This window comes from Phyllostomus hastatus, unplaced genomic scaffold (genome assembly GCF_019186645.2).
Source record: "Phyllostomus hastatus isolate PE091 unplaced genomic scaffold, TTU_PhHast_1.1 phas_scaffold_28, whole genome shotgun sequence".
NCBI lineage: Eukaryota > Metazoa > Chordata > Mammalia > Chiroptera > Phyllostomidae > Phyllostomus > Phyllostomus hastatus.
Window position 1 is genome coordinate 2,229,135 of NW_025334022.1, and position 22,768 is coordinate 2,251,902.

Sequence of the window (22,768 nt, forward strand, 5' to 3'; positions counted from 1 at the left end):
AAATCAATGATTTGGAGCAGAAGGAAGAAATAAACATTCAACCACAACAGAATGAAGAGGGAAGAATTTTTTTAAAAAATGAGGAGAGGTGTAGGAACCTCCTGGACAACTTTAAACATTCCAACATCTGAATCATAGGGGGTGCCAGAAGGAGAAGAGGAAGAGCAAGAAATTGAAAACTTATTTGAACAAATAATGAAGGAGAACTTCCCCAATCTGGCAAAGGAAATAGGTTTCCAGGAAGTCCAGGAAGCTCAGAGAGTCCCATAGAAGTTGGACCCAAAGAAGAACACACCAAGGCACATCATCATTAAGTTACCCAAGATTGAAGACAAAGAGAAAATCCTAAAAGCAGCAAGAGATAAAGAGAAAGTTACCTACAAAGGAGTTCCCATAAGGCTATCAGCTGATTTCTCAAAAGAAACCTTACAGGCAAGAAGGGGCTGAAAGAAGTATTTGAAGTCATGAAAGATGAGGACCTACATCCAAGATTACTCTATCCTGCAACAAAGCTTTCATTTAGAATGGAAAGGCAGATAAAGTGCTTCTCAGATAAGGTCAAGTGAAAGGAGTTCACCATCACCAAGCCCTTATTATATGAAATGTTAAAGGGACTTAGCTAAGAAAAAGAAGATGATCAAAAATATGAACAATACAATGACAGCAAACTCACAACTATCAACAGCTGAACCTAAAAAACAAGCCAAAACATAAACTAAGCAAACATTTGGAACAGGAATAGAATCACAGAAATGGAGATCGCATGGGGGGTTATCACATGGGATGGGGAAGGTGGAGAATGGGGGAAAATGTACAGGGAGTAAGAATCAAAATTGGTAGGTCCAAATGGACAGGGGGATGTTAAGAATAGTATAGGAAATGTAGAAGCCAAAGAACATATATGTACCACCCATGGACATGAATAAGGCAGGGAATGCTGGTGGGAGGGGGGTGCAGAGCATAAGAGCATAAAGGGGTGAAAACAATAGGTCAACTGTAATAGCATAATCAATAAAATACACTTAAATAATTGAAGGAAATTATTTTCAAATAAAATATTTTTAACTGTATCGAACAATTATTGGGAAACCAAATGCCTCCCCTTTGTTAAAGTACTTGTATATTTATTATGCTAAATAAGTAAATAAGGTATTTTAGCATTATTATCCAAATATGCTAATGCTTATTGAATGCCCACTGTGTTCTAAGGACAGTTACATGTATTTTCTTATTTAACAAATCCAAACACTATGCTATTTATTATAATCCCATTTTACCAATGCAGAAACTGAGGTCCATATAGGCCCAGTGGTTTGTCACCATTATGTGACAGAGCTGAGATTTGAATCCAACTCCTCTGACACCAGGTCTAGTGGTTTTTACACTATATTACCATGAACTCCAGGTACAAATGGCCCATTTCAACACCCCTGAGCATAAAAATCTTTATTGTTATTCCAACATTCTGCCCCATTGATCAGAAGGTCAGTTGGAGGGTTTTCTGCCTTCTCTGGCTCCACTAGAGAGTATATACTTGGCCCTGAGGAGCCAAAAAAGGAGGCTCAATCTAAAGGAACAATATTTCTATCCTTGTTTGGTAAGTGGAATTAGCACTCTCATGTGAACAGGAAATGTTAAATTGTTAATAGCCTCCCTTGGGTTTATTAGGTACAGAATATCTACAGGTCTTAGCTTTACCCAGAAAGTATGTAAAACAAACAGTCCCATCTGAAAGTGAGGCTGTCTTTTTTTCTGTCAGTCTGTCTATTGAAAAGAATAGAGATTAAACATACTGCCTAATTTTATAATATTACAATGGCACAAACATAAATTTCTTAAATGTTGATTGAAATATTTATGATAGTATGGACATAAACCAATCAATATATTTATTGAATGTATATAATATTCATAGTTCTGGAATAAATACAGTTGGCTCATATGGTAGATACAGACTATATTCTCAGGACTTAAAAAGCAATTAGGAAAATGAAACAAAAACAGAGAATATTACTATAGAAAAAGGTGATGCTTAGGAAATGACTATATAGGACAAAAGTGCCATAAGTACCCAAAGGTTAGATAATCACTGTGATCTGGATCCACTAGGGAAAGCATGTTTTTTTATGAACTGGACCTTGAAGGATGAGCAAAGTTTGGACAGGCAGAGGAAAGGCATTCCAGCAGATGGTTATCAAGGTGGGAAGGCATAGGTCCCATGAAATAGAATTGAGTCGGATTGTAAGGAGTCTTAAAGTTGGTCAATGGAGGCTTATTAAAAGTTTTGAACAAGTATGCCACAAAATCAAAGCAGTGTTTTTAGAAGTCCTGCCAGTAGTGAGTAGAATGGAATAAGAACTAGTTCACAATCTGGATATGCTTTAAAATCAACTAAGGGCTTTAAAAAATACTGATGCTTTGGTTCCAACCCTAGAGGTTCTGATTTAATGGTATGGGGTATAGTCCTTGCCTTAAATTTTTAAAAAGATCCCCAGGTATTCCTTATATGCATCAAAGTTTGAGAACCATTGCAATAGAAGAAGGAGATTCTAGCATGGAGGCCAGCTGGAAGGCTATTATAATGCAAGTTTAAGATAATGAATTCTGGGACTGCTGAAGTGGGTGGCAAGGGGAATAGGGAGGAAGGTTTGGATTTGGGTGACATTTCAAGGAAGAATTTACTAAATTTCAGGATAGACTGAATACAGGGAATGAGAGGAAAGATTTAAAAGGAAGATTTAAAGATACCAACATGATTTCTGGGGTCAATGTCTTGTTCATAGTAAACAAACAATTTGGAGACTCATGCCCCATTAACAGAAATCTGTATATCAGGGAGCAAAAGTCAATTTGGGAGGAAGAGGAGGATTTTGTTCCAAAGGCAAGTACAAGATGACAGCAGGTTATTTTATTTAAGTCATCAGTCACTTTTGAGAGCTAGGACTGGCATTCTGAGGCAAAATTAGAACTGATGACAGCCAGTTAGAAAACATCGTCACAGTTTAGAGTTGAAATCCTGAGGTTGGAAAATATCACCTAAGCAAAAGAACAAAGTAAGAAGAGAACCAGGTTGATGATAAAATATTAGGGAAGGCAGAGTCATGTTTTTGTTGTTATTGTCTTTACCGGTCAGAAGGTCCTATACACACTGGTAAGCAAAGAAGAGCAAGTTAAAACATCTAGCAGGAACTGTAAGAATAGAATTGTATAGCTATTTTAAGAAATAGAAATCAAGATCCCTCTCTTCAAGTAGATTATAATCCAGCTGTGTTGGCAAGCCATGGCAGTGGCTGTTAGTTGAGTTGTCCATGCTAAATGTGACAATAAGTGCTAGAAATGTCCATAGGAAGGCAAGAAGGTTGATTTTGGACTATGACTTGGTGCACATGTTGTTTTGAGATTGCAGGGAAGGATGAAAACATGAATTCAGAGATAGAGAGAAGCAGAGGTAAGGAGGCCAAATTTAGCCCTCTTAAAAAGCAGGGCCCCAGGCCCATATCTTCTGTCACCTTCCCTGAACTTTTCAGCCCATTGTCTACCCCATCTACCTTCCACAGGCCCCACCTTTAACATATCCATTCCTTTTAATCTAGCCTTGGCCTGAGTCAGTAGACCATACCCTTAATTTGCCAATGATGTCCCTGGGAGAACATTAAAAAATATTGTATGTCTGAGTAGATGAGTTCTTTAAATGAGTATGAATCAGGTGGTTAAAATAGGAAAAACTATCAGATGACTTTAGTCCATCTCACAAAGACCTAAGAGCCTTCTTAATGTTCATTCATTTAAATATTTAGTGAATGAATGTGTTCTATGTGTTAAATACTCTGTATCCAGAAGGACTGCGGGAGTGTGGCCCAGACAATTCCACTGTTGCTGTGGGGCAGGCATGACTGTGCCTCTCAGAATAATTTGAAGTTGCCCACCTATGGTGTAGGCATGACCTGAGACACTGCACAGGTTACTGAATCAGCTCATTATTTGTTTAATGCTCTGCCATTTGTTTGACATTGCATAGACACAAGGCTGTTTTGAATGAGGACATTGTATTTGCAAGTAGGATCATACTTAACTGGGGCCTTCGAATTACAATCCAAACAACCTGTCACACATTTCAGTCACACATAGCAGGAATTTAATTCTGTTGCTTTGGAAATAGTTGAAAGCTAGTTTTACAATAAGAAGACAAGCTCTTGAAAACTGGGAGGGGTGGGGCTGGGGTGTGATTGACAGACTGTCATTAGTATTTGACAGACATCCATGACTGTTTTTCACAAAAATGGTGATTCTTTAAACCAGTTTTAGATTCTTGCTTCTATTTTTTTTCATGAAGAAACCCTCTTTCTTCAACTCTTCTGTGTGGTGTCAATAAATGAACTGTTTTCTCTCAAATCGTGTATATTGCCTTGCAGCCTTCAACTACACAGTGATATATCACAAACATTTGGATGTGGGAAGGCGAATGACCAGAAATAACCATTTAGGTCATATGGCCTTTCAAATGCATCTGTTTACATACAGAAGGCACCTACATAGAAGATTTTTATTTCAGGGGATATTTTACCCTGATGATGAACTGTGAGTCAATGAGGCATTTTTTTATGGTCTGAAAATTTGTAAAAGTATTTGAGAGAGGGTGCATCACTTTTACAGGCTGCTTGTGTCCTGAAGCAAAGTTGCAGGGATTGTGTGTGACACATATAGGTTATATTGGATGATGGATCTTTACAAGAGTGGGTTAAAATGGACACCTGCATTTCCCATGTTATTTCAATTACCTTGTTATATAATAGAATACTAGTTGCAATGATGGATATTTTGAGAACTACACATAAGATTGGTATAATATAGTCATAATACCTATCTATTACAGTTAAATATAGCCATTATAACTTTTCCCCTGATTAAAACTCTTCATTTTCATATATCTCTAGATTCCCATAGAGATACTAACTGTACTTCCAAGAAGAATTCAGGAAGTCTCTAAGTTAAGTTCCAAAGGTTTGTTTTCTTGAACTCAGAAATAATTTCCCCATATAAACAATGTTATAAATTATGGGCATATTCCAGTCCACCCAAGACTACTTAACCCATAATGTGCTTGAAGTAAAGCACTGTGTACAACATACACAATAGCATTTCTATGAAAAAAAAAAAAAAGCTCACTTCCAACACAGGGAGACCAGAATAAAGTTTCTTTTCCTTAGTGACTCCTTTCCATTGCTGTCCACTCCAGCAACTTTGAATCCTTTATCAGTCAGGAGGTATAAAAGGGAAACACCCTTGGCTCTAAGACTGATGTGGTCTCTTTAAAGGCATTAGAGAAAAAGGAATGCAGAGATTTTAGGCATTTGAGGCTGGCCACCCCTTTTCTTTCCCATCATTAGGTTTTGGTCTGCTTGCTGCCCTGACAACACAGAGTCTCTTTAAGAATTTTTTTAAAAAAGGATTTTGAACAGCCTGACACCGGCAAAAAAACAGGCACATGGACCAATGGAACAGAATAGAGAGCCCAGAAATAAACCCAAGTCTCTACAGTCAATTAATATTTGACAAAGGAAGCAGCAACATAAAATGGAATAAAAATAGCCTCTTCAACAAATGGTATTGGGAGAACTGGACAGCTACGTGCAAAAAAATGAAACTTGAGTACCAACTTACACCTTATACAAAAATAAATTCAAGGTGGATAAAAGACTTAAATACAAACCGTGACACCATTAAAGTCATAGAAGAGAATGTAGGCAGGAAAATCTCAGATATTTCACGCAGAAACTTTTTTACTGACATGTCTCCTAGAGCAGGGGACATAAAGGAAAGAATAAACAAATGGGACCTCATCAAAATAAAAAGCTTTTGCACAGCTGAAGAAAACAGTATCAAAATAAAAAGAGAACCAACTATATGGGAAAACATATTTGCCAATGATACCTCAGACAAGGGTTTAATCTCCAGAATATATAAAGAACTTACACAACTCCACTCTAAGAAGACAAGGAATCCAATGAAAAAATGGGCAAAGGACTTGAACAGGCACTTCTACAAGGAGGACATACAGAACATCCAAAGACACATGAAAAGATGCTCAGCATCACTATCTATCAGAGAGATGCAAATTAAAACCACAATGAGATACCACTTCACACCAGTCAGGATGGCCATCATAAACAAAGCAACAAACAAGTGTTGGAGAGGTTGTGGAGAAAAGGGGACCCTAGTGCACTGCTGGTGGGACTGCAGACTGGTACAACCACTATGGAAAGCAGTATGGAACTTCCTCAGAAAACTAAAAATGGATCTGCCTTTTGACCCTGCAATTCTACTGCTGGGACTATATTCTAAGAATACTGAAACACCTATACAAAAGAACCTTTGCACCCCGATGTTCATAGCAGCACAATTTACAATAGCTAGGTGCTGGAACCAACCTAGATGCCCATCAGTAAATGAATGGATCAAAAAACTATGGTACATTTACACAATGGAATTCTATGCAGCAGAAAGAAAGAAGGAGCTCCTACCCTTTGCAACAGCATGGATGGAGCTGGAAAGCATTATGCTAAGCAAAACAAGCCAGGAAGTGAAAGACAAATACCATATGATCTCACCTTTAACAGGAACCTAAACAACAAAACAAAGAAACAAGCAAAATATAACCAAAGACACTGAAATAGAGGACAGACTCACAGTGACCAGAGGGGAGAAAAGAGGGAATTTCAGGGGAGAAAGAGAAGGGTTTACAGGAACAAATTTAAAGGACACATGGTCAAAAGCTAGGGGGAGGGTGGTAATGGGAGGGAAGTGAGGAGGGTTGGGTGGGTTGGCTGGAAAGGAAGTAAAAGGGAGAAAACTGTACTTGAACAATGATTAAAATAAAATAAAAAAAAAAGAATAGAAGAAAAAAAGGATTTTGATAGAAGTGGTGGAAATGGGGATAAAAATGAACAGATCTGTGCTTCCAATTTTCTATATTCATTCACTCACTTAATAACATGTTAATCAATTCCTATATTGCAAGTACAGTGCTCTGAACCCTGGGGATACAACATGAATGAGCTATAAGGTCCTTCCAGTCTAGTGAAAGACAGACATACAAACAAACCTTTGCAATGCAGCATGCTACCTGCAGTGATAGACTGCTGTATTAGATAGAGTGGGAGTACAAAAGAGGCAGTGTTTTGCTTGGCTTTATGTGGGGTTCTCAAAGAAAGCTCCACAAGGCAGACACTAAGCCTAGTTTTGATGGATGAGGTGTTCCTCAGGCAGATAAGGGACACTGAGAAGGCATTTTGGCAGAGACAAGAAGTCATTAAATGCCTCATGTTTGGAAATATAAGAAAAAAATTGGTATGGCCAGAGATACAAAATAGAGCAGTGTTAAGAGATGGGGCTAGGCAGAGGCTCTAGGTGAGGGGCTTTTTATGTCAGGCTGAAGACTGCATTTTATCCCGTAGTAGGGACTGCTGTGGTCAGATTGACATTCTAATGGCATTATGGAAAATAAGTTGAATGGGAGACAAATGGGAGGCAAAAATCTTCTAAGAAGGACAAGAAGAGAGAAAAACATTTTCATTCAGCTATTTTAATTTTTTAAACTTTTAATTGAAAATTAAATTATAAAATACATCTAACACAAAGTTTAGCATCTTAACAACTTTTAAGTATATAATTCAGTGACATTAAGTACATTCATATTATGCAACTGTCAGCACCATCACTCTTCAGAATTTTGTAGTCTTCCCAAACTGAAACTCCTTACCCATTAAAAAATAACTCCCCAAGGAAGATGGCAGAGGAGTGAATGGAAGTCACACTGTCCTCCTCCCAGGACCAATGTGGAATTACAACTCAGTTGTGGAGGAACCACCTGGAATAAAACACTGAGCAATAGCCTAAGAGAAGCATATAACTTCAGACACACAGAACCAGCTTCAGCACAATTGGTCTGGTAAGGAGGGTAGTGGAGACTTGAGAGGGCTGGATGAGCACCCATAGGTAACAGTGTTGGCAGGATAATTGAATGGCCAGTTGGATACCCTGATGAAGATTGAGGTCTAAACCCTAAGCTAGGATTCCCAGCCTAGAACACCAGAGCTCAAAAGTACACAGATAACAACCAGTGGAAAAAGCAGCAAGGTTGCTCTCTACCAGAGACAGATGGCTGGAGATGCAAGAATCATTTAAAAGGCCAACACACAAATTTTCATTTGCAGCCATTTACCCAGGGCTCAGGAAAAAGTAGGGGCAGAGTGGGTTGGAGACACCTGAGGAGAGACTAGGGACTGAATCCTTGGGGGGAGAACTGAGAGAGTAGCCTCTGGGATCCCAGTGATGAGTCATCCCCGAGACAGCAACAACCTTTTGCTCAGGAAGACCACTCCCCTCTGAGTGCCAGTAGCCTGAGGGGAAACAATAGCCCTGACCCCTGGAGGGTCTCTGCTCTGGCCTTTTGGTGCTTAAGCCTGACTGCTGAATCCTAGTGAGCAGATAAACAACTGAAGAAGACAGCAAGATATAGTAGATCACTGGCAAAGGAGGCACAGAGTGGACTAGAGAGACTTGAAAAGAGACTGGGGATGGAAGCTTTGGGGAGAGAGCTGAGAAAGCAGCTGCCTGGATCCACTGCTGAGCCAACCCCAAAATGCAGCAATCATCCTGCTCAGGCAGACCACTCCCCTCCAAGCAGCAGCTACCTGAGGGGAAATAATAGCCCCCACCACAGGAGGGATTTGATACCGCCCTGCAGTGCTTAAACCTGACTGCTAAGTGCAGAGGGTCCATATTAACAATTGAAAGAGACAGCCAGTGACAGCAGATCACTGGAAGTATTGAACAGGCTGCCTAAGGTCAGACAGGGTCAACATTTGATGTCATCAGAGGCAGATCCAGAAAAAAAAGTGGTAAATACAAGAGACTACCAATATGAAAGCCGTTGTGGTTTCCTTCATGATTTGTAACATTTTTTTTTCCTGCATAGCTTTATCATATTCATTTCTTGTCCAGCAAATTTGTATATAATGTCACTAGATTTTATACTGTAGTGTATTTCAATTTACACATTTTGCCCCTCCCTTCTTTTAGCCCGTCTTACCTAAGTCCTCTTTCCTTGCAATTTTCTCATTTCAAATTTGGTTTTCTCTCTAGCTACAACTTGTTTCCATTCCTCACTCTTACTATTTCTCCCCTGTTCAGACACTAAAAACAAATTCTTTTGTCAAGTGTCATTTCACATACTTTGGCCCAACTATTAAAATACCCATGTTCTCTATAATCTGTAACAAACTTTGCTAGTTGCTTGTGGGTAGGGTAGTTGTTGTTGCATTGTTTTTTCAAAGTTATCTCTAGAGCTTCACTAATTGTGTAGTTCAAATAACACATTTTACTGGACCCCTCTCCTACTCTTTTTTTTACTCAAATTTTAATTATGCTTTCTTACCCTGTTTTTTTCTTTTTCTTTTTTGTCTTTTTTCTATTTCTCTTTCATCCTGCCCTTTTATTTATCTTTATCCTCCTTTTTTTCTATTACTTTACATCCAAAATTTTAATTTTTTCCTCATTTAGTCTAGTTTTTGTTCCTCACTCTTAGTATTCCCTCTCCCCCTATCATTGCAAAATCACTCCCCATTCCTCTAAACATCTCTTAGACTTTTCTTTGTTTCTTTTTTCCTTCTTATTCCCATATGACCTATATTAATCTTAGCTCATTTGTTGTTAGTACTCCAGTGGATCTTTCTCTCCAATTTGGCTCCTATATTTTTATTAATTATTTAATATTTTTCCTTATGTTTTCTTTCTCTCTCTCACTTTATTTTATTTTATACTATTTTAATTTCTGTTTAAACCTAATATTATATGCTTCCCTTCTCATATCCCATTCCACACTCTTCATCTCTTTCTTTACTCATGAGGTAAACTGAACCTTCTGTCCTCCCATCGCTCCAACTCCCAACTCTTATCAGTGCTCTTCCCTCTACCCTCTCAAAATCATTTCTCTTTTGGTAGGTCATCTCATATCCACTCTTTTCTTATAATAGTCTTAATCTCATTACATCCTCATTAATACTGGTTCATTAGTTATAGATAGTGGGATTGTGGGGGGGAGTTATATTTGCAGGTGTGGGTTTGTTTCTTTGGCTCTGTGGTTCTGTTCAGGCAGTGCCTGCACAATAGCACACAAGACATGGTAGACGAAGTGACCCTCAGTCAACCAGTAGCAGGGAAGGATCCACAAAAGAATGACCCAACAATAATCAAAATCCAATTACATCCAGAAAACCAGCATCAAAAGCTAAAGGACATCCCAAGAACATCAAGTTCTGGTGATGAAGGAGACTGCATCACTGTATTTCACAGGACTCCCACCATAGAAGTTCATACCACAAAGTCAGAGTGTCAAAACAGATCAGTTTAGGAAACAAGAGCAAACAAGAAGCGCCCCACAAACAATGGGAAGACAAAGAAACAAATCTAAAGGAAAATATAAAGGAAATCTAAAGGAAATCAGGGAAGGAATCTAAATCTAAGTGCCAAATCTAAAGGAAAGGAGGGATCCTCAGAAAGAATGCTAAATGAAATAGAGGCAAGTCAACTATCAGATATTGAGTTCAAAACAATGGTTATAAGGAATCTCAATGAACTCAGCGTGAACTACCAAAAACTACAGGGAAATTATGAGGAGCTTACTGCAAACTATATCAGAATAAAAAAAGACATAGAAACAATCAACAAGGGCCAAGAAAAAATGAAGAATAAAATTTCTGAATTAAAGCATACAGTAAAAGGAATCAAAAAGGAGGCTCAGTGAAACAGCAGATTGAATAAGTGAGCTGGAGGACAAAGTACAAAAAAGAGGAAATAAAGATAAAAGACTGAAAAAGAATGAAGAGGGGTTAAAGGAAATGCAGGACAACATGAAACAGAACAATATCTGTATAATAAGTATACCCAAAGGAGAAGAAAAGGAGAAAGGGATAGAAAACCTGCTTGAGAAAGTAATAATGGAAAACTTCCCAAATTTGATGACAGAAGAAGCCACACAAGTTGAGGAAGCAGAGAGCATCCCAATCAAGAAGAACCCAAAGAGTCCCACTGCAAGACACACCATAATTAAAATGGCAAAATTCCAAGACAAAGAGAGAATCTTAAAGGCAGCAAGAGAGAAACAGGAAGTAATGTAAGGGAGCCCTGATAAGGCTAGCAGCTGTCTTCTCAACAGGAACATTACAAGCCAGAAGGGAATGACAAGAAGTACTCCACCAATACTACTTTATCCAGTAAGACTCTCAATTAAAATGGACTGCCAAATGAGTTTCCTGGACAAAAGAAGGCTAAAAGAATACACTTCCACAAAATCAGCACTGCAAGATATGCTAAAGGGACTGCTTTAAGAAGAGGAAGAAAAACAGTGAGAGAGAAAGGAACAAAGGTACAAAGGGAATAAAATGACAATAAATAAGTACCTATCAATAATAACCTTAAATGTAAATGGATTAAATGCTCCAATCAAAAGACATAGGGTAGCTGAATGGATAAGAAAACATGACCCATATATATGCTGTGTACAAGAAACTCACCTCAGAACAAAATACCTACACAGACTGAAAGTGAAGGAATAGAAAAAAAATATTCCATGCAAATTTACAGGAAAAAAAAAAGCCAGGGCAGCAATACTTATATCTGACAAAATAGACTTCAAAACAAAGGCCATTAAAAAAGACCCAGAAAGACCCTTCCTAATATTCAAGGGAAGAATCCATCAAGAAGACATAAACATTACAAACATATATACATCCAACATAGGAGCACCCAAATACATAAGGAAATTCAAGAAAGATATGGACAGCAACACACTTATACTAGGGGATTTTAACACTCCACTGTCAAAAATGGATAGATCTTACAAACAAAATATTAACAAAGATATTGCGTCATTGAACAGTGCCCTAGATGAAATGGACATTATATATATATAATCACCTTTGATCTCCAAGAAACAAAATATACATTCTTTTCAAATGCACATAGAACATTTTCAAAAAATAGACCACATGGTAAGATACAAAACAAGCCTCAATGAAGTCAAAAAAATTAAAATCATGTCAGCCATTTTCTTGGACCACAAGGGCTTGGATTTAGAAACCAACCTCAAGGAAAAACTTGATAACTATTCAAACTTGTGGAGACTCAAAGTGTGGTATTAAACAATGAATGGGTTAATAATGAGGTCAAGGAAGAAGTAAAAACGTTTATGGAAACAAATGAAAGTGAACTCACAACAGTCCCAAACTTATGGGACACAGCGAAGGCAGTCCTGAGAGGGAAGTTCATAGTGATACAGGCCTACCTAAAATGTATAAAAACATTTCAAATAAACAACCTAACTGTATATCTATAAGAACTGGAGGAACAACAACAAAGCAAGTAGAAGGAAGGAAATAACCAAGATCAAAGCAGAATTATATGACATAGAGACTAAAGAAACAATCCAAAGAATAAATAAATTCAGGAGCTGATTCCTTGAAAAGATAAACAAAATTGACAAGCCTCATCAGGAATAAACGTGGAGATATTACACCTGATACTACAGAAATACAAAGCATTGTAAGAAATTACTATGAAGAACTATATGTCAAGAAATTTGAAAACCTAGGTGAAATGCACAAGTTTCTGGAAAAATATAATCTGCCAAAACTGAATGAAGGGGAAACAGAAAGCCTGAACAGACCAATAACAGCTGACAAAAGGAAAGCATTAATCAAAAAACTACTGGCACATGAAATTTCACAGAAGAATTTTACAAAGCTTTTAAGAAAGAGCTAACCCCTATCCTTCACAGACAATTCCAAAAAATCCAAGAAGACAGCAGACTCCCAAACTCTTTTTATGAAGCCAGCATCATCCTTATCCCCAAACCAGGTAAAGACACAGCAAAGAAAGAAAACCACAGGCCAATATTGCTGATGAACATAGACGCAAAAATCCTCAACAAAATATTGGCAAACCTTATCCAGCAATACATTTAAAACATCATACACCATTATCAGGTGGGATCCATCTTTGGGATGAAAAGCTGGTACAATATTTGCAAATTAATAAACATAAACATCATATAAGCAAAGACAAAAATCACATGATCATATCAATAGATGTGGAAAAATCATTTGATAAGGTACAGCAACCATTTATAATAAAAACACTCAGCAAAGTGGGGATAGAGGGAGCAATCCTCAACATAATAAAAGTGATATACAAGAGACCTACAGCCAACATCATAATCAATGGGCAAAAACTGATCAGGAACAAGACAAGGATGTTGGCTTTCACCACTTCTATTCAACATAGTATTGGGAGTCCTAGTCATAGCAAACAGACAGGAAGAAATAAAAGGCATCCAAATTAGAAAGGAGGAAGTAAAATTGTCATTGTTTGCAGATGACATGATAGTGTACATGGAAAACCCTACAGACTGCACTAAGAAACTACTTGATCTAATAAGTGAATTTGGCAAAACAGCAGGATACAAAGTCAATATTCAGAAATCAAAGGCATTTTTGTACACTGACAATGAAACACCAGAAACAGAAATCAGGAGAAAATCCCATTTGCTATAGCAACAAGAAAAATAAAATACCTCAGAATAAGCCTAACCAAGGAGGTAAAACATATGTACTCAGAAAATTACACAATACTGAAGAAAGAAATTAAGGAAGACACTAATGAATGGAAGCATATGCCATGTTAATGGATTGGGAGAATTAACACCGACAAAATGTCTATAGGGCCCAAAGCGATTTATAAATTCAACGTAATCCCTATTACTATGCCAGTGACATGTTTCACAGATATAGAACAAACATTTCAAAAATTTATATGGAACCATAAATGACCCCAAATAACTGCAGCAACTTTAAGAAAGAAGAATAAAGTAGGTGGGATTCCTGTACCTGACATCAAACTATACTACAAGGCCATGGTAATCAAAACATTCTGGTACTGGCATAAGAACCAACATATAGATCAATAGAACAGAAGAGAGTCTAGAAATACACCCCAGTCTATTGGTCAATTAATATTCGACAAGGCGACAGAAACTTAAAATGGAATGAAAATAGTCTGTTCAACAAATGGTGTTGGGAGATCTGGACAAGTACATGCAAAATATGAATCTCAGCCACCAACTTACACCATACACAAAAATAGAGTCAAGGTGGATGAAAGACTTAAATATAAGTCATTATACCATAAAAGTCCTAGAGGAGAAGATATTCAGGGAAATCTCAGATATTCCACTCAGCAACATTTTCACCAATATGTCCCCTAGAGCAAGGGACATAAAGTAAAGAAGAAACAAATGGGACTTCATCAAAATGAAAAGCTTCTACACAGCTAAAGAAAACTTTAGCAAAATGAAAAGGGAACCAACTGTATGGAAAACATATTTGCCAATGATATCTCAGACAAGAGTTTGATCTCCAAAATATATCAAGAACTTGAATAACTCCACACCAGGAAGACAAACAACCCAATTAAAAAATGGGCGAAGCCTGGCTGGCATAGCTCAGTGGATTGAGCGCGGGCTGGGAACCAAAGTGTCCCAGGTTCGATTCCCAGCCAGGGTACATTCCTGGGTTGCAGGCCATAACCCCCAGCAACCGCACATTGATGTCTCTCTCTCTCTCTCTCTCTCTCTCTCTCTCTCTCTCTCTCTCTCTCTCTCTCTCTCCCTCCCTCCCTTCCCTCCCTAAAAATAAATAAATAAAATCTTAAAAAAAAAAATGGGCGAAGGACCTGAACAGACACTTCTCCAAGGAGGACATACAGAGGGCCTAGTGACATATGAAAAGATCCTCAGCATTACTAGCCATCAGAGAGATGAAAATTAAAACCACAATGAGATGCCACTTCACACCAGTGAGAATGGTCATCATAAACAAATCAACAAACAATAAGTGCTGGTGGGTTTGTGGAGAAAAGAGAATTCTAGTGTACTGTTGGTGGGAATGCAAACTGGTACAGCCTCTGTGGAAAACAGTATGGAATTTCCTCAAGAAACTAAAAATGGAACTGCCTTTTGACCCAGCAATTCTACTGCTGGATTTATACTCTAATAAGCTTGAAACACGAATCCAAAAGAACCTATGCACCCCAATGTTCACAGCAGCACAATTTATAATAGGCAAGTGCTGGAAGTAGCCTAGGTGCCCATCAGTAAATGAATGGATCAAAAAACTATGGTACGTTTACACAATGGAATGCTATGCAGAACAAAATGAGAAGGAACTCCTACCCTTCTAGACAACATGGATGGAATTGGAAAGTATTATGCTAAGTGAAGCAAGCTAGGCGGTGAAAGAGAAATACCATATGATCTCACCGATAAGTGGAACCTAATTAACAAAACACACTGGCAAGCAAAATATAGCCAGAGACACTGAAATTGACAACAAAATGACAGTTACCAGAGGAGAGGGAGAGGGAAATAATGTGGAAAAGAAGGGAAAAAGACATAAATGAACATGAATTAGGCACCCAGGGATGGAGCCAAGAGGAAGAGGGATTGAGAGTGGGAGGTGGGCATGGGTAGGGCAGGGGAAAGTGGTGGTGGGAAAATGGTGACAACTGCATTCAGACATCAATAAAAAAAGTACAAAAATAAAAATAACTCCCCACTCTTCCCTATCCCAAACCCCTGGCAACCACCATTTGACTTTCTGGCTGCATGAATTGACTACCCTAGTTACCTCATATAAGTGGAATCATATAGTATTTATCATTTGGTGGCTGCTTATTTTATTAATGTAATTTTAAAAATAAGGGTAATTCATGCTTATGGTTTTAAAAATATAAATAATATCAAAAAGTAAAAGCATGGAATAAGTGATGGATTTAGTTAAAGAGATTTTCAATACCTATTTGGGAACTAACATTTGCTGAGTGTATGCCGTATAACTCTGTGTTGAATGATTTACACATGTAATTTAATTTACCTCTTAAGACATACACAGTGTTATTCAATGTTGAAGGTTGGGTTTCCATGGTTTCCAGATTATATACAGTTTCTAGAGAAAAGGGGTCTTACAAGAACTAGGCAAGTACTCAAGGTAAATGCCATAAAGACTGGAATGTAGAAAAGAGTGTCTGTGCCAGCAAGCAAACCAAAATATTCTGTGGAAACCAGAGAAGCCCAACCTTCAATAATGAACAGAATAGATCAAAGCGGGGGGAAGCATATAACCCAGGTGGGATTGTGGTTCACAGGATCCCCCTTATACACACTGGTTCCTGAGCTTGAAAGAGTAGTCAGACATGTTCCCTGGTGGGGATAGCACTCTTATCAAGCTTTGTTTGTGTTGACTTAAGAACTTTTTAGGTTGGATTGTTTGTCAACAAAACAGTCAACCCAAACAGGTGGTAGGAAAACAGAGACAACTATATTTGAACAGCAATAAAAAAATGATTAAAAAAAAGAACTTTTAGGTTGGCTGCCACAAACTGCTGACAGTGCTTTGGTCCTCAGATACAGATACCAACTGATATATTTCATAGCTATTGCTACACTAGCCTAGCCTAAGATTATTTAAACTGTATTTCATGGAAACATGCTAGTTTTCTATAAGATGTTAGTATGTAGTTATCAAAAACAAACAAATAAAAATCCCTGGTTAAGTATATTTGGAAAACAGTTCACACTATAAGGTTCTACAAATTCATAGCACATATGAGCTATTAAGACCTCTGAGATGTCCTGTAATAAATAATAGATAACCTGTTGAACATTTAAATCACTAATTCCCAAAGATTTTAACCACCATCCTTTTTTTTTTTCTTTTATCCCTAGCAACATCAATATATATGTGGTGGAACTCTAGTGTTCTATGGGACCCAGGTAGCACCTTGGCTAGGCTGTATCACTTACCCAGGAATTGACAAAGTCTGCCCCGAGGCAGCATCCCAGATATGCAGGATTCAGAACAGTGCTCAATAAGTAAGAAATCAAGGAGATATCCTTAACTTCAAGTGTGATTAGAGTATTTCCAAAATGCATGAGGTGATAGTTTCTGCCAAAAGGTTTAACTAAATTTTAAACTCATAAGTTCAAGTTCTTTAAGACTTCTTTGCACAGAGCCAGCTCATCACTTCCTAGTTCCCACTCCAGTTCCATAACTATTATTGAGGCTTCAGTGTCATCACTGTCCAGGATTGATGACTGAACCCTCTTATCCATTACTTCCTAGGCTACATTTTCTCTTGCCTAGGTCCCTGAAAGGCATACACATTGATGTGAATTTGAGAGTGAGATGAGAGGAAAATCACCTACCAATTGAATACAATGTTATTACCAGTTCATGTTCCTCTGTGTAACAGCTCTGAAATTTCCCAGAGATATATGAACATTAGATTTCCACATTGACTAGAACAACATGGGATTACCAGTCTACTTTCACAGTAATGTGATGTACTCTAAGGTCCTTGCTTGAGTGAATGGAACACCTCATTCTGGACAGATCTAGTGGCAACATCAATTTTATGAAAAACTCCAGAAAGGTCAATTCATCCTTCTAAGTATCAAGTTTCTCATCCTGTGAAAAATAAAGATGCTAACTACTAAAGTTCACATCATTCTTTACACATCAAAATATGCCATAAATTGCCTAGTCTCTCTAGGTTTCAAAGGATAATCAGTAACTTTCCATGGGAAGCCTGTGCCATAGTGTTAAGAACACAAACCTTAACACTGGATAGACTAAATTTAAACTCCAACTTTGGAAATGAACAGTTCTGTTATCTTAGCAAATTATTTAATATGAGTAGCAATACCTATCTAAATATGGTTATTGCCTCATAATATATTTAAAGTACCCAGCATAATGGTATAAACAGAGTAATAATAATAATGAAACCATTGACTATATAATTGGTATGTGTTCATTGTACTAAGTACTTTATATACATTATATAATTTAATATCTCCAACACTGTTTTATGCATGGACCTTTATTATTCTGAATTCGATTACAGATGTGTCATGGACTTTGGATCTACAATATGATCCATTGTTTTGAAACTGGATTCTCTCAAAAATACGCACAAACCTATGCATCCTTAGGCAAATTTTCTGCTCCCTATCATTTCTTGACTATAAAATCTCCAATTGTGGCCCAAATATATCTCCTGGATCTGGAGGGTTCATCTTTGACAGCTTACTCTTTCATACTTTTCATCTTTACACTATCCCCATATCTTTGAACAATGACTCCGTTTCTATATTTGTTACAGCAAAATATGTAGGTTGCCTAATGACCCTCAATAGACTCTTATAAGATCATATATTTAACAGGTTACATATTTATCAAGAATACTCCATTCTAGATCAATGTGGTTTTCTCCATTTTATCTTCCAATTCCAAGCATGTCCACTGCTGTCTTGACAAAGATTCTAACACCAAAAATATTCTTCAGCACAGCAACATCCTAGAAAAAAACTTAGAGAGAGGGAAGATGGTGACAGGATAGGAGGGAGCAGATTCCACTTATCTACACACGGGAGAAAAACCTAGCTGATCTATGGAGGAACAGAGCAAACAGCCAACAGTACCCCAACATATATGAAAATAAGAGACCAAAAATTGTAGCGGACACTGAAAAACCAGACGGCAAAGAGAGTGCTTCAGGTCAATAAGGTCCCAGGGACCAGATCAGGAACCAGGGCAGCTGCAGCCCAGGCCTAGTGCCTGTCCCTGGGTCTGCCACAGAGTCCTTGGGAGAGAGCCGGGTCAACTGCTCCCTCTCTCCCTAGCCAATCAAAGTTTAAACAGAACTGGGGGAGGCCTGGTTGCTTGAAGTGGCAGAGAGGGGAGAAGGAACAAATTGGCACACACAGGGGCTACGATCACCCACAGAGTCGGTGGATACCAGCTTGGGAGAGTTGAGAGTCGCACAGTGATGAGCACTGACCCTGAGAGTCACTGCTCTGGCTGGAGAACTGGGCTGTATGGAGTGGCAGGCTTGAGTAGGAGGAATTTCTCAAAAAGCAAAATTGTTTGGGGAATACTCCAGCAACAGCTGCTCAGCCTCCCCCCACCCAGCCAGGCAGTGATCCCGAGTTGGTGTGGAAGTTTTCACAGAAGGTTCTGTGAACTCCCATACCATTAGGAAGGGTGTGCACCTGAGCCAGCAGGACAGAGGCAGCCTGGCTGAGCGAGTGTGCGCCGCACCCCAGCCCATAGCGGTAACCCTGGGGTGAAAGAATGCTCTCAGGAAGACCTGATTTGGACACCCAAGGCACAGGGAGGGAGGCATCAGGCTAGACATGGGGAGAGTGGGGACAAGACTGGCTGAGTACAGATCTGGAAGGGAGAAAAAGCCATACCAATCATCCCTCAGACTGCTGCAGCCAGCAAGACCAGAAAAACCTGTTTGGCCAATTTGAAACCAACAAGAGGGTTTTTTAAAATAAGTAATCTTTTATTTTTTAAATTTTTATTATTGTTTTATCTTTCAATACATTTTCCCTCTCTTTCCTTCTTTCTTGTTTTATTCCTTCTTCCTTTCTTTCCAATTCTATGTCTTCTTCCTCCCTTCTTCTGCATTTTCATTTAAGTACCCACAAGTGAGACAAAAAAAAACCCCATGGAACTGTCAAAAGACCAGAGTTGGACCCAAAGAGGGGGCATCCCAACAATTGAGACAGTGAGACAAAATTCCCTTTGCTACTAAAGAGAATCTGCAAGTTATTGCATATTTGTATTATTATTTTTTATTATTCTTACATCTTTTATTTTAATAGTATGTTTGTATTCCTCTTCTTTCTGTATAGTCTGCTTTGCTTGACTGGTTATATTGTATCATTTGACAGGTTTCCCCGGTTCTCTCTTTCATAGTGTATTGCTAATTTACTGTCCTTCATGTCACCTGTGTTCCTTTAGCACACTACTCAAGGTCCTATAGTCCCTATTCTTGTTATCCAGATCACATAGATTCTGTCATATGATTGTTGCTCTAATATTATTGTAAATAATAGCTATTCCATACAATTATAAATACTTCACAACACCCCTCCTGGAACTTAGCACCCTTCACAGTTTCCTGAACTCTATACTGCAGTGGTTAACTCTATTCTCTCACACACTACATCTATTTACTATCCTTTACTCTCACCTTCCCTCAGAATCTGACCTCCCACAATCTAACTGCTTTCTAGATCAAATTCACAATCCTTCCCTCCCCAAGAAGAGTCTTATCTTCTTTCTATCCTTTCTAAAAATTGGCTAGTTGGGTGGAAGATCATGTTTAATACTACACATAGCCAAATAATCTCCTACCTCTTCTCTACCGGCTGCTACTGTAAATATCATAGAATACTCTCTTGCTGTTTTAAACCATTCTGCCTTCCTTCTCCAACTGATCACAAAAAAAGAGTAGGTGGAAGTTGGGAACACCACAATACCCACTGGAAGAGGAAAACTAACAACACAGGAACCACCAACAGATAACAACAGAAGAAGGTGAAGGAGGAGTGGAAACCACACAAGCCTCAATCCAGGACCTATCTGGAAATACAACTAAATGGTGGAGAAACTACCCAGTACAAACAACTGAACAAGAGCAAGAGAGAATCCTTAAAACCTTGTACACACAGAAGAACCAGCTTTAACACAACATTCCCTCACAAGGACAACAAAATACAAGAGTTGGTGTACAGAATGACCCTCAGTTAAGGAGCTGGTGGGAAGGACCCACCAAAGAAAGACCCAACAACAATCAAAACCAAAAGAAAGATGCAGAGCCAACTTCAATGAAAGCCCAAGACTAGTGAGCTGAGGAAATCAAGGAGACTGCATTACGGAATCTCACAGGTATTCTACCACAGAAGTTCACACCATAAACCCAGGGAGCCAGAACAGATCAATTGAAGAAGCTGAGGCTAACAAGAAGAGTCTCACAAACACTGGGAAGACAAAGAAACAATCCCCAAATGAAAAGAGAGGAGGAAGCTTCAGAAAGAATGCTAAATGAAATAGAGGCAACTCAAATATCAGATATAGAGTTCAAAGCAATGATCGTCAGGAAGCTCAATGAGCTCACAATGAGCTACCAGAAACTACAGGGAAGCTACAATGAACTCACTGAAAACTATATCAACATGAAAAAGGAAAGAGAAACTATCAACAAAAACCAAGAGGAAATGAAGTATACAATTTCTGAACAGAAGAACACAGTACAAGCAATCAAAAGCAGGATTGATGTAGCAGAAGATCAGATCAGTGAGCTGGAGGACAAAGTAGAAAAAAAAAACCTAAAAAGAACAAGAAAAGAAAAGAGGCTCACAAAGAATAAAGAGGGATTAAGAGAAATGCGAGATAATATGAAACATAATATGAAACATAATAATATCTGTATAATAGGGATACCAGAAGGAGAAGAAGAAGAGCAAGGGAAAGAAAACTCATTTGAAAAAGTAGTGATGGAAAACTTCCCTAATTTGATGACAGAAAAAGTCACACAAATCCAGGAAACACAGAGTCCCAATCAAGACGAACCCAAAGAGGCCCACTTCAAGACACATCATAATTAAAATGGAAGAATTTCAACACAAAGGGAGAATCTTAAAGGCAGGAAGGGAGAAACAGGAAGTAACATACAAGGGAGTCCCGATAAAGTTAGCAGCTGACTTCTTAAAGGAAATGCTCCAAGCTAGAAGAGAATAGCAAGAAATATTCCAAGTAAAGAGAACCACAGGCCTGCAATCAAGGCTACTTTACCCAGCAAGGCTCTCAATGAAGATAGAAGGCCAAATAAGGATCTTCCAAGACAAAGGAAGTCTAAAAGAATACACCTCTACTGAACAAGCTCTGCAAGAGATGCTAAAGGGACTGCTTTAAGGAAAGGAAGGAAGAGAGAGAGAGAGAGAGAGAGAGAGAGAGAGAGAGGGAGGAACACAGGTGTGAAAATGGGAATGAATAAGTACCTATCAATAATAATCTTAAATGTAAATGGATTAAATGCTCCAATCAAAAGACATAGAATAGCTGAATGGATAATAAAGCATCACCCACACATATACTGCCTACAAGAGACCCACCTCAGGACAAAAGACCTACATGGACTTAAAGTGAAGGGCTGGAAACAAATTTTCCAAGCAAACAGACAGGAAAAAAAAGCTGGGGTAGCAATACTCACATCAGACAAAATAGACTTCAAAAAAAGAGCCATAAGGAGAGACCCAGAAGGTCACTTCATGATACTCAAAGGTAGAATCCACCAAGAAGAAATAAATATTGTCAATATATATGCACCCAACATAGGAGCACCCAAATACATAAAGAAAATCTAAGAGGACTTCAATAAAGATACTGACAGCAACACAATTATAGTAGGAGATTTTAAAACCCCACTGTCAAAAATGGATAGATCTTCCAAACAAAATATCAACAAAGATATTGTGGCATTGAACAGTGCCCTAGAGGCAATGGGCTTAATTACATATATACAGCCATTCATCCCAAAGAAGCTAAATACACATTCTTTTCAAATGCACAAGGAACATTTTCAAAGATTGACCACATGATAGGACACAAAACAAGCCTCAACAAATTCAAGAAAATTGAAATCATACCAAGTATTTTCTCTGACCACAAAGGACTGAAACTAGAAACCAACCCCAAGGGTAAAAACCCAAAACACTCAAAATCATGGAGATTGAATAGCATGCTATGAAATAATGAATGGGTCAAGAATGAAAATAGGGAAGAAATCAAAAAGCTTCTGG